Raw genomic sequence first — 11,918 nt, 5'->3', positions numbered from 1 at the left:
ATCTTGGACTGCAGCGACACAAGCCAGTGTTGGCCAGAGACATCCTGCCCATTAGCATTCCTCCTCCGTGCATCTGTTTGCAAAGGCCACATGGTTCCTTACGCTGTTTGGGTGAAGAGGAAACAGGAAGGTCTCAGGACAGTCACTCTGAAGATGTAGTTGCTTTCAGAGAAACACCTAGAACCAATAAACCCATCTGCTATCACCAGCCTCCAAGGGAGAATGACATAGCCCTGAAAACACGCAGGAATTATGATGAAGCTCAAAAGGACCAGGAGCAAATAGCGATGGCACTGGTCTGAGGGTTACTGTTCCAGTCAAACACACAGAAGATGGACAGCAAAGAGATCATCTTAAGAGAGATTAAGCAAGGGACAGAGTCACACAGACTGTTGGCAGACATCTAGCTCTCAGTCCACTGCACACAGTCATCATCCTCCTGGATGTGTCAATATATCACCAGCAAAAGATCAATCCTACAGAAATAAAGAAAAACCCCAACCTATGACACAGACTATATTCCAGAAAATAAATTTCATCAGCATGCCAATACTTTATGAGCAGAGAAGGAGGCTGAGTTCATCAAATACATTATCTGCATCCTGTGTATTGGCAAACTAATAAGAATTAAGAACTTTTTTTGGCTTTATTGTAAAAATCCATTTTATTCTCTTTTGGCTTCCACAACAAGCTTTCAGGTGGAAGGCTGTACATAACACCACTGTATTTAGAAATGAGAAACCAGAAATGACACTGACTCCATCTGTCCATAAAAAAAACATAGCATAAAAAAATTTCATTTGAATTTATTTTGCATTCTAGTGACGTATCTGTCTGCATTTCACAAGAAAATGTCCAGGGAAAATGACAGGTTTATTTTTAGCCTTTCTTTAATCTTTGCAGAGCATGGCAGCAGATTGCAACCCATCATGAGTGTCCCAAACTAGGCTGAGATATGCTGCTGAAAAAGAATGGGTTTGGATTGACTGTCATACTGCAAAGATATGGAGATGTTCTTAACAACCAGCCCCACTCCAGCTATAAGAAATTTGATCATATGCATTTCATTCTCAGTGTCACATATAAGTGGGAGATACATTTGTCACTGGATAATACATTCAGAATTAACAAGAAGAACTTGTCAGGTTTTGGCTGCAACCACTGAAGCTAAAGCCTAGAGCGAAATAAACTGTCAGATCAGGGCTTTGTTAAAAGGATTAAACCCATTCTTAAGGGTGGAGCTGTGGAAAAGCTTTTAAGCTTTATATTTACACCTGAAAGGTTTTAAACTGGGATTCTAACAAAGACTGACACGAAACAAATATTAAAAAAAAAAAAAAAAAAAAAAAAAAAAAAAAAAAAAAAGCACCAAAAGAACCAAAACAGCTAATCTGACCTCCCGAGCAGGACCATCTCCAGAATCAGCCGCGCTGCGAACCGTGCGCTGAGCAAACACCGCCGAGGAACCCTGGATCTGTCAAGCGGTCACTAATTATCGGCCGCATTTTTTGGCATCTGCTCAAGTTGCTGTAGAATCAGTAACTGTTTTGTAAGTTAGTCTCATTACAGACCTACTACAGTAATTGATTTGCACAGTGGCCATGTGGTAACTCATAAAACTTTGCACAGGGGTCCCAATTCTGCAAATATTTCCTGCTGCACTCCCAGGGAACAAAGCACCCTCTGGAAGTCAATGAGCTCAGCCGCACTCCCAGCCTGCAAGCCAGCATTAGGAGGATCAGATCATTGCACTGCAGCCTTTATACCACAGAAAAAAAAAAAAAAAAAGGTTTTCCTACATTCAATTAATTACAGAAGTGCACCACATGATACCCTTGTGAATGAAGTAGGTGTTACTGTAGCACTCATTTTGCAGTTAGGGAAACAGAGCTCTGACTCAGGGGTGCAGTGAGCTGCTCCAGGTCACACAGTAGCTCAGTCATAAATAGCCCCCAGGTGCCCCACTCTTGCCCAACTCTGAGCTTTCTCATACTGCTTCAACAGTATCTTGGGAGCTTGACTTCAGCTTCAGAGAGGTTTTGAACCCACTCAGCATCCACCCTGTCCTGCATCTTCTTCAGCCAGCCTGCTCCAAACTGTGATGCCCTATGGATCATCATCCTCCCACCACCTCTTGGTCCTCAGCTGGTTGAGCCAGGTGCAGGCATCTCCTTACAAGCACTGGGGTAAGGAAATGTGTAATAACGGGCACTTGGTGAGATGCAACAAACAGGATAGCAACGCAAACGTGGCAATGCATAGCAAATAACACAAACTGTGCAGCAGGAAGGCTGACAGACACCAAAGCAGCCCTCACTCATGGCTGGCTGCTGCTTGCTGGGAAGAGACTGTCAGGGTTCCCCTACCTGGGTCCAAAAAAGGCACATCAAGAGAGGAATCTGGAAGCAAACAAACTGAGGAGGTACAAGTCAAAACATCCTTCTACAGCTCTAATAAAAAAGCTCCTACTAAAGAGACCACAAATCCAGTTGTCAGATGAAAGACTCCACTATCACATGTAACCTGGAGGCAAAAGCTTCATAGCACTTCAGTAATCTATGAGACTCTTACATCTATATCATCCATCAACCAAGGCCAGGTTGGACGGGGCTTTGAGCAACCTGGGCTAGTGGAAGGTGGCCCTGCCCTTGGCAGGGGGTTGGAACTAGGTGATCTTTAAGGTCCCTTCCAAGCCAAACCATTCTACCGTTCTATGATCAATAAAACATGAAGGTGGGTCATTCAAATGCCTTGCAAATCCCAGGCACTCCGTAAAAGATTTTCAGCTTTTCCTCATCTATTTGGGCTCAAGGCAAGATTTCTGGGCTCTGCAGTTCTGGGAGCCTGCGGGAGTTGAGCTGTACAGGACTGGACCCCATGGAAGAAAGCACCAGCTGCAGACCCTCTGACTTTGCAGAGGCTACAATCCAGGGACAAAGCTGGAAGAAGTCTGCATCACACGTCATATTTTTCTAAAAGTGCCATAAAATGAATCCTGATAAGACTGAAGTTTAGTGATTCTGAGAGACACCAGATAGTACAGCATCAATGATCTGGGATCACAAGAACTGAAGTCTAATCTCATTATGATATTGCTATAGTCATCTAGGAATATGAGCAAGTCTCAAATTCTGTGTGTCTCTGGCACATGATAGGACATGCCTGTGCTGATGTCATTTGTCCAGGTTATCGACTCATCAGAGCACAGCCTGTTCCTCAGCAGTGCAACACTACGTAATGACCAGTATTAGACGTGAGGTTGCTGTCAGAGGCTATCTACTACAGGCTTCACGTTACATAGCGTAGACATTACTAAGTCATCTTAAGAAATATATTTGGATTTTTAAAGCAAGGAATCCTTGTTTCATATCTGAAGCCAATTTTGGTCCAAAGAGGCTCATTTGCCCCACCTGGGAGGAAAGGCACTGTGTCATCACACCTTTTCTGATGATCAGGCTATGGAGCATCAAACCTCCCAACAACTTCAAACATTACGTACCACAACTGGGCACTATCACTCCTTGTGTAAAGCTGTGCTGTTACCTCTCCTGCTTCTCACACCAACCTACTTGAGGCTGGGGGATGGGGTGCCTTTTTTTAATATTTGAACTCAATTGCGATAAGTACTATACACTCATTGAAATATCAATATACCCCTGGTGACCATCCCTGCCAGGTAATTAGGTTTGTTGCTTTCACAAAAATGAAAGCAAATAAAATAATAAAAAAAGTGTAATTATGGTTTGGAGAGCGCCGGTCTCAATTTTTCTGTTCTCAAAAGTCCTCTAGGGAAACAAAGAATGAGAGCTACATATTGATTTCATCCTCCTGACGCTCACACACAAGACTTGCTGGAAAACAGGACCCCTTGCTAGAAACCACCACTGTCCTCAGCTCCCCCAGGGAAACAGGGAGGGGGAAGCAGAAGTGAAGGCACTTGAGTTTAAAAGGGAAAAAATAGAGAAGGGTTAAAAAAAAAGAAAGAGGGCAACAGTTTCAGCTTTCATTATAAGCACTGTTATATCAACAATGGCTGGGGAACAAAGGAAGCCATTTCCACTAGTTCCTGCTTCAATTAGTTATTTGAACTAGTGAAGATTGTGCCACTTTATCTCCCCCTTGTAACATAATCATTGTATTTTACATCTCATGAGAAAAAAGGCCTGCCAGAGGACGTTATCTGGCTCTGGGTCATACATCACAGGAGATAACATCGTTATTCATGTCAAAAGGGATGATCAAGGTCTTCCTGTTTTATCAGCGATTAGCCAGGAAAGAAAAGCTGCTGCTGCTGCTCTTGGCAGGTAGCCAGGCGCTGTATGAGTATCACCATAGCAGTGCAGCCGGCATCACTCACCGTGCAACTGTGCTGGGCTTTAGAGCCACACAGAAACGGCTCTTTCAAAACCATTAAAATCCTGGCTAATAGGGAAGGCACTGAGCTTTCATTAGCCAGCAGCAGCAGGAGATGGCCTCCTTAAAGAGTGGGTCTGATCCTGCTCTCACCTGCAAGACTTGTGCTCTGGCACACGACACCATCTACCTCACGGGGGTTAAGACAGAGGGAAGCTGGCAGCCAGGACAGGCTTTCAGCAACCTAGGATGGTCTGGGAGGCACCTAAGTCCCTCAGGCTTGAGTCAGACTCGTCTCTTCACACCTTGGCTGTTGCCATCTCCCTTCCTTTCCATCTGCTGTTTGTACCATTCTTTCTCATCCTCCCCCCAGATGATATTGCATTAAAGCTGGGGCAGAGCTCGGCCTCCGGCTTTGCTGCTCACTGAATTATTCCACTTCCCAAGTACCTTCCCCTGAGCTTAGAGCTCTTCACTCCTGAATGCTTAGTGTTTTCCCAATTTAAACATCTCAAGCAGTTTACCTGCTATCTAAGAGCAACAGTAAAACCTACCCACCTTATCCCAGCTACAAGCCCAAAGGGACTTCGAATTTAGTGCCTTATGCCTCATATGCAAACAAAAAGAAGAAAAATGCTGCTATTTGAAAAATATACCATGTTGAACCACAGAGGTACATTCCACAGTGGCTTCCTGAAGTGACTTAGCTTTATGTGCCTGATGCAGGGTTCATTGAACCAAGAAAGTCTTTCCACTTACTTGCCGATCTCCACACTGTATCCTTTGGCAGTAACACAAAATCACGGAAATTCAGTGCCCCAAATTGCCAGGCAAGATTCATCTGAACAGGCTTCGATTGTCTTCTCCCACCCAATTGACAATAGAGAGGTCCATTCACTATTACTACTGTCATAAGTCACAGCACACAGATCGTGTGCTTGAGCAGGATAATTCATTTAAGACCAAATCTGTACAAGATTCGAATGTTGTTAAAATGCAAAAATCCGCAGTGTGATTGACAATCACAAAGGCATATAAGGGATACACAACATCCTACTTTGGGGGAAAAACTACCCCACTGGGTTGTTTGAGTGCACATTTTGGATAGATCCATTGTGTGGGTTTTATACCTCTCCCCAGATCATCTATCATTGGCTGGAGATGAGAAAAGACAGAGAGGAATTGCTGTATCAAAACACTCCAATAGTTATTCCAACTATTTCAACAACAGTTACTCCAGCTCAGAGCCTAACGTGCAATTATGTTGTTGCAGCAGCCACCCTGAGACTGGAAGAGTGTTAATAGCAAAATAAAGTGTGAAACAAAACTTATTAAACCTTGCAATACGTTAAAAATAATAACAAAAGAAATCTGAGACCAAATACCATTTCCCCTCAAAGGGAGATAAAATTAAAAATGACTCAGCAACTATGAGTCAGGGCAGGAAACTTGTCATGGAGCCAGTGATTGTAGCTCCAGTGGAAATGGGCATGAGGGTTCCAAATTGCTGTTGCTTTCATCTTCATCGTTACCAACACAACGATGTGTTACAAAGACAACGCGTGACCTGTCTGCAGAGCCGCATCGGACAAACTCACCATGAAAAACTTGAGAAAGTCAGACATTCCTCCAGATGAGTTATGAAAAGGAAACGTAACTGCTCAAACAGACCACAAAAATAAGCCAGGTTAAGCCAACACAGCTGGGGCAGTTGCAGGTCACACAATTAAACGGAAAAACAGCAAGAGTTTGGGGGCAGAGCTTTTTGAGAAGGCTGGGCAATGACCTGTTTCTGTCTCAGAGGCTGATCTCGGAGCAGCGCTTTCCTCCTGCCCACCCACAAGGCTAAGGTTATAATATAAAGAAACTGTCCCCAGATGGTAGGCAAAGGGCACCCTGAGCCTTCCAGTGCTCTTGAGTCTGGACACGAAAGGACTTTAACTGCAGGACATCTTGTCTGACAGCTGATTCATCAGAGCCATGGCTTGGGACTGCCACAAAAGTCATGAAACCAGGGTTGGGAGCAGCACCCTGGCACCCACTGGAGGTTGGGATACCCCAGCACAGTTCAGACCCAGGCCCTCTTCCAGTGCCCCTTCCTGCTCCCCACAGCACCAAGAGCAGGACATCCTTACCGCCTCTGCATCCTGGGGGCATGCCATGCCCAGGACCAGGGGAAATCTCCACTGGAATTTTGCTCTGCAACCCTCCGCCGATGTCCAAGCAGCTCATTAGGTAAACCACGGGAAGCTGAGCTGTGCAGAGGGAAGCTACCGCTAGTGTCAACCATCAGGACTAAGTCAAGCTGACAGTTGGGCTTCCACCCACAGACATCCTGGGCAAAATAGTCAGTCCTCATGAACTCCATTTACTAGAAATCATGGGATCCAAACTGGGAAAGGCTGGCAAGTAAACTCATGAGTGGTTAGCAAACCCTGCACTGCTCTTTTGGAGAAAGAGCCAGGAGATCACTGTCTAGATAGAAGAATTCATAAAGTTTTACTACAGAGATCATATAAGCCCTGCAGCCTTTAATAAAGCAATTGTAATTACAGAGAATTATTATTTTTTTAAATCAAACGTTTCAAGTACCAGATATATAAAAACACTGTTGCACAAGCTGCCAAAAAGAAATCAAGCAAAATATGTAACTCTCCCAGTAATTAACATTCATTAGGGGTAATTTGCATGTGATCCCTCATCAGATCTAGAAATGCCAACCCTGAAGAACTGCCCAGCTTGTCCTTTGGGCATACTAGCCTTGCTTATATCCTGTCAAACCTTATGTCTAAAGACCTCAAAACACCAGCAGAAAGGCAAGGTACTTGCCGCCACAGGAGGATTCTTATCAAGCGTGCAGCAAACCCCTCACAGAGCACAGCAGCAGAAGCTACAAAGCAAAAGCCATATCTGAGCTCTATTAATTAGTTATCACGAGTGTATTCTAAACTTTATTTTCTCTTCAAAGGTGGTCCAGATCATCCCTCCGGTAGAGTCCTCCCCAGAAGCAAAGCTTCTCCTGTAGGATTTCCCCGCCACCCCTTGAGCAGTTTCCCACGGCCCTCAGCCCTGCAGGTCCCATCAGGAACGCCGCCGCCCGCAGAGCTCCAGCCCTGCAGATGGGGCCCACAGCCCCCGCTTAACTGGTTCAGCATGGCTGCTGGGGTCTCTCCAGGAGTGAAGCCAGAAGCACTGGGGCTGGATCCAACCTGGCAGGGCCAACCTGAGTGCAGACTAGCCCCTGATCTGAGCTGGAAAGGTCTGTCACAGATAACTGCTTCTACAACCGCCCTAGAAAAGCTTTTTGGGGTTGTGTAATGGATATTCAAATACCAAGGAGATGAAATCCATCTGCAAGGGTTTCTGGTAGAAGAATTGTGCACTGTAGAAACTGTACATACTGCTCCTAGCCAAAAGTGTTATTTTGCATGGGCTGCACCACACATGGATATTTTTATTGCTACACTTCATAAAATAATACTGAAGTTTCCTGGAAGATACTGTTTCACATGCCACCAACAAACACAAAGCTGACTCCTGACACATATGCAGAGGAGGAGAAAAAAATAAAAATCATCTAGAGCCTTTTCAATAGCTGGATCTTCCATGCATTGCAGAGATAAGAGCCATGACTTGCAATGGATGGGACCCATCACTGGAGTCGTGCTCAGGCAGAGTTTTCCCAGAAAACCACAGCCTCACTCCATCAGTGTTTTTTCTTGGATCTCACAAAGAGTGTAGGACAATTTCCCACATAATGTTCCAGATACACCATGCCAACAACACGGTCCCTGCTGCTACCCAATAGCTCCCTCCCATAGTCATTCTGTGACTGTTGTAGCCAAAGGGGAACCAGAAGGGACTCTCCAGGTGGAAAGAAACATTCCTCAGTGTGCCAGTCAAAGTTCTCATGGGTAATCAACCCCCTCTACTCACACTCCTCCCTCTCTGATTTCCACTTCTAGTCCTGCCATAGTCATAAATCAACAGCACCGAAGAGGTCCCCATCACCTGAGCCCACACACACGTTTCAGCCCAGCCTGCTTGCATGGGCATTGCTCACCAACACTGTTTCATATCCCGAATCCGCTCCACAGCTTCTCCAGCAATTGGTGTTTGTGTCCCAGCTCCAGATCTGGAGCACCAGCCCCCATCCAACACCACCAGCACTGTGAGGGCCAGCACTGGTGGGGTTAGCCCAGCAGCTTCAGCTGGCAGCAGAGGAAGTACACTTTTAAAAAAGCAGTATTTTAAATAAATGCAGAGTGATGGCTCTGTTCAGCAGTGCTGCTATTAGGCAGCAGCTTGAATTAAAACAATGCCTGGTGAAAAAGCATTTTAAGTGGTGCTTGTTTATTCACTGATTTCTTGGGTGATTATCAGCTTGGCATGGGTTAGCAAGGCAGATCAGAGCTAAAAAATTACTTTTAAGTTTCATACTGTGACAAAACAATAACTGGCTAATAATGCAATGACTTTTAAACCACACTTAACAGGGGATATTAATGAAAATATTCCCTAACTTCTAAATTACTGATATTGATTATATCTGTGTAATGAGGATAGATAGGATTTCAATTTGAGAGTTAACCCAATTGCTGAAATAATTGGAGATGAGAACACTTCCCCAAGTCAGTTACCTTTTGGTTCTTTAGAAATGTTGACTTTGAAACACCTTAATAGATTACCAAGATCTTAAAAAAGAACATCCCAAATTCCTCCTTCATGTTTCAGCATAGTGGGTATTTCCTCAAAGATTTCTTTGTAATTTTATTACAAGTGTTTCACACATTAGAGTATGGATCAAATAACTAAGTCTGAGAAGCTGTTAATTTTGTGACCTTTAATTGAAATTTTTATGACTGAAAATCTGAGTGGCTTCAGACTGGATCTAACTACAGGAAAAAAAATAATCTACAATTACTGTATTTCCTTAAGAGCCAAAGGAAGACTAGAAGAGACCAGTGGAAAAAGAAATAATCACCATAAGCATAGGCATGCAAAATTTCTTTAGTCTGTTATTAAATGATTATTATATTTGAATCCTTATAATGTCATAGAACAAATTACTAGGACGACAGGGTCATTGTCCCATTGTTGCTGGATAGTGCTGCCAGCACAATTAATAACTCCCTCACAGATCCAAATGCAGATACTGGAAAAGAAGAGACATATCTTTGCAAATGTACAAATGGGGGGAAACTGAAATAGTGCTTATCCATGTCTCTGAAATAGAAGCACAGATTTATCAAGCCTTTCTTCTAAGAATGCATTTGCCAGAGAGCCATAATGCCTTGAGATTAATTATTCTGCATAAAAATTATGGAGTATGACACTAAGTAGTATTGATTCCCTGCTCAGTTGCTGTCTTAGCCTTATTTGTCGCTCCCATTTCAGATCCCCTTGCCTTCTCCTTTACTTTCACCTAGAGTTCATCCACAAAATAAAAGTCTACAGATACTTAATTTCCAACTAACCATTTTATCCGAGTTGCCTATAATAAAGAACTTGAAAATAGCATGCTCCAAAAATTAAGCTCACTTCCTTCACTCCCTTTACTGATCTGACACGGGTAGAACAAACCTCTAAAACTTTAACATTTAGGAAAGCAGGGCCAGGAGCGATGGGAGCCACAACAGCGGCTGCAGGCAGCCCGAAGTCCGCAGGGTCTCCTGCCCGTGGGGTGGCCACGCACAGCTCCCGGACACGGGGCAGCTGCGCACAGCACGGCCCCAGCCCCGCTTCCCCCGGGACAGGGGCTGTGCTGCCTTGCCAGGGCAGACCCTCCCCAGAGAGAGCATCCCTCAGCCTGCCGGAGGAGTGGGGCAGGAGGCATCACAGCCTCAAACGGCCTCAGCACACAGCTGCTAGATGGAGAAATTCAGAGCAACCACACAGTCCCATTCAAATCTGGCCATAGTTTTCCACAATTACATTCCTACAAGCCACCAGTTTTAGGATGATGACCAGGAGCTCCATGACTCTTCTTTCAGCACTAATCAATTTAGGCTTTAAAGTTTGTTTGGGTTTTTTTAAGTAGCCCCCCAAAAGCTCTGCCAAAATTTAGGTGAGGAGGGGATATATCCTGGGGAGAGAGGTGTTTAAGATAAGAGTGAAGATCTGTGCAGCTTTTTCTGCTCAAAACTTAGCATACACAATCAGTAGCCAGGGGATAATTTATTGACAAAATTTGTGGCAGATCAGACAAGGTGTTTGTGAGATATAGGACTTTGAAAAATGAGGTGCAATTCAGCCTTTGAAATATTCCTCTAACAATTTATCGTAGAGCCATATCTCAAAACCTACTTGGCCTAGAAACTTCAAGTTTGTTTTATTCAAGAGTCCTTGGCTAGATTCAGTGCACAAGAATACTTCAGATAAGGTCAAAGTCTTATTTACTATAGGCTTCCCCCCCCATTTTTTTTCTCCCCCTTAGGCCATCAAACATTCTTTCAGTTTGGAAAAAGACTGTAAGACAGGCTTTGCCAGGATTTTGGCAGGGGTTAGTTGTTGCACGGGGCATGGACACAGACATACCAGCAGTGCTCAGTTAGCTCGACTTCCAGAAGATTAATACTTGCCTCCCAACTAGTCCCTGGAATCTGCACATGCTGGCACTTGATTCACTCTTGCTGGAGTGGAGACCAGTTCTGTAAACTACATAAGCCAAAAATCACTCATGTTTAGAGCCTGAACACATCAGCCCTATCATTAGCCTCTCTGCACACTGGCTGCAGAGGGGTTCTCCAGGACCAGGACAGGAGATTCCCAGACAAGTATCACGGCATTTTAAGAGAAAGAAGAAAACCCTTGGGTGCAACATTTGCTGTCAAGGTTTTCTACGTGCATCATGTCTTAAATGCTCAACTCCAGCTTCATCTTCAAAGTGTCACAGACCTACACAGCAATCAGTCCACTGGAGCCAGATCTTTGTCAACTCAGACATTCTGGTTACACTCAGGATGTGTCTAGGTAGGAAAATTTATCAGCATACGCAGAGAGCACCAGTTCAGCTTCACAATTACACAGTGGGACAGGTTTTAGCCAGAACAGGAAAGGAAGTTGGAAGTAGAGTTCATTCTATTATGGCTATTTTTTGAAGGACAAAAACACAAAGCCTGCAACTGCTGAAAACATAACTTAATCACAGGTTTATGGAAGTTAGTTCATTACAATCTTTTGGAAAAAAAAAAATAGCAAACTCAAAAATTCTACAAATTTTCCTCACAACATGACATCTTTACTTACTTTCAAACATTTAGACAGATGCCTTAGCTCAGCTCACCTCTCTGGTATCAGCATTAGCTGCTGGCTGATAAAAGGCACTCAAGCTCCTGGAGTCAGGGCAGCAAAAGCAGAGGAACAACAACCAGCCCCTTCTCAGTGCATCAGAGGACATCTCCCAGCTTTCCCAATCAATGCTTTGGCTGAGAGCCCAGGCTTCAGGCTCCTCACCTCCACTGCAAGCTCAAGGGACTGGGACTGGGACTAAGACCAGCACATCTTCTCTAAACGTTTTTATCACTCCCATAAGTAGTCCCCTGCCTTCTTCACCTGTCCCTCAT

This window comes from Athene cunicularia, assembly GCF_003259725.1.
Source record: "Athene cunicularia isolate RWA chromosome 15 unlocalized genomic scaffold, athCun1 chr15_part1, whole genome shotgun sequence".
Taxonomy (NCBI): domain Eukaryota; kingdom Metazoa; phylum Chordata; class Aves; order Strigiformes; family Strigidae; genus Athene; species Athene cunicularia.
The sequence above is the reverse complement of the archived record's forward strand: the minus strand, read 5'-3'. Positions refer to the sequence as shown.